General features: G+C 41.2%; 1 pseudogene; it reads right to left on the bottom strand.

Moving 5' to 3' along the window:
* Nucleotides 1-551: 551 nt before the first annotated feature.
* On the bottom strand, nucleotides 552-1,113 carry LOC102483933 (transcription initiation factor TFIID subunit 9-like; annotated as a pseudogene).
* Between the last annotated feature and the right edge of the window lie 816 nt (nucleotides 1,114-1,929).

The raw sequence follows: 1,929 nt of genomic DNA, 5'->3' as shown, positions 1-1,929 counted from the left end.
TGTGCAATGGCAGTGCAGTTTCCACTGATGACTCTGAGTGGTTGGTGGTCCTTTAGAACCCCCTGGCATTGTGGGGCGGTGATGCTGTCATTGAGATGCATTGCAGTGAAATCCCAAAGATAAAGGGACTGGCTCCAGCCATCTTGTGACGTGTGCACCACCATGGAAACAGGCTCTAATGTTTGCAGAATACCCACTATGTGCCAGATACTATATGGGGTGACTTTCATATGCTCTATATTTCTCATCATCTCTGGGCTAAAATTCATTTTTCTGATAGCCAATATTTGTAGCATTCTTTTGTCTGTTTGTTCCCCCCCTCAAGTTAATGAACAGATTTTTTTGTCATTTGAAGGTTGATGAAAAACCATAAATTAATCCTATGAAAGAAAAATCCAACACTTCAGTAGAAAAAAATAGTTAACTATATTTACTCATTAAACACTATTTAAGTTTTCTAACACGCAACTCGAAAACATTCAGCATGCATTTTTAATTTCTGTACAGTGGATTCAAGACCAAGTATACACATTACATACATCAAGGCTAGATTACAAATTACCATAGTCATTATCATCTCCATTGTTATCATCATCATCTTCACTTGACGGTTCATTGGTATTATTTTGTGATGACACCGTATTAGTGGTAATAAGAATGTCTTTGGACTCAATTAATGATAGGTTGATCAGAACATTCCGAACTGCTGATGTTGCAGGAATTGATGCTTTCCCTGCTGGAGACTGTGTTGTAGGCATGTTTAGTATTACCCTTTGCCCTGTGAGGGACATTGGAGTCCCTACCTTAGTTGAAACAGACATGATTTGTGAGGTTGGTGTGCCTAGAGTGGGAGTACTTGTTCTGCTAGTAACTGAACCAATACTTAACCATGGAACTGTTACTTTCTGTAGAAGTAGGTGCCTTTTTATGTAAAGACTTTTTAAGCGTATAGTTTGGAGCTGTAAGCAGTATCTATCAGGTGGCACTCTAGGACCTGAATATGGCTTGATCAATGCCAAAGGGGTTTGATTTCTTTGCCTTGCAATGTCTAATAAAAAAATCTCTTGGGGAAGGAGAGGTAAAAGACTGGTCAGCACAACACTGGATTGAAGATGATGATAATCACTATAATAATTTGTAACCTAGACATTTTTTTGGAGAGGGTTTTGCTATAGGGTATGTGCGTACGCCAGAAAGACAGAGAGATAGAAAGCGAGAAATCGCCTCCCAGGAGGGTTGGCCACACCGCAATCCTCCATTCTCCCCTTGGAATCTTGGGCACGCATGTACACGCGCCTGGAGTGAGTTTAAGCCACCGGGTCCAGGACTCGAATCGTGGTCGACTATATGGGAAGTTCAGCGACATAGTCATTACACTAACTGCTGGTCCCATAATCCAGCCTTTCTTTAAAAGTGTGTGCCACACACACACATGGTCTCTGAAACAAATCTGTTGCATGGTGTTAATTTGGAGTTCTACTCCTTAATCAAGAGTCACACACTTCAACCACTGTTTTGGATCTGCTAACAATAGATGGGTCACTGAAAGCTTAATCATCTTGGACTTTTCATTTTCTTTTCTATGAAGGGGGCTGCTATTTCTTTCCAACCAGTATGTTAATGTCTTTGAAAATGCTCAAAACACGTTATATGAAAAAATACACAAAACCATTGTATGTATGATGGTCTCAGTTTTTAAAAGGATGCATAGAGGAAAAAAAGCATTCAAATTAACACAGGTGTCCACTGAGTCTTCTGAGAAGCAGATGCTAACATGGGATTAAGACATACAAAGGCTTATTGGGGAAAATGCCTGTGAAGAATGAAGTGGGGAATGGGGCTCTATGCATCCCTCGGGCTGCAGCTGTTTTCCTGTGCCTCTGCCTTCCCTCTTCCCTCATCAGGCCTCGCGTTGGGAGGTAGTCCCGA

The sequence above is a fragment of the Tupaia chinensis genome, unplaced genomic scaffold (assembly GCF_000334495.1).
Source record: "Tupaia chinensis unplaced genomic scaffold, TupChi_1.0 Scaffold000424_1, whole genome shotgun sequence".
NCBI lineage: Eukaryota > Metazoa > Chordata > Mammalia > Scandentia > Tupaiidae > Tupaia > Tupaia belangeri.
The sequence above is the reverse complement of the archived record's forward strand: the minus strand, read 5'-3'. Positions and strand labels throughout refer to the sequence as shown.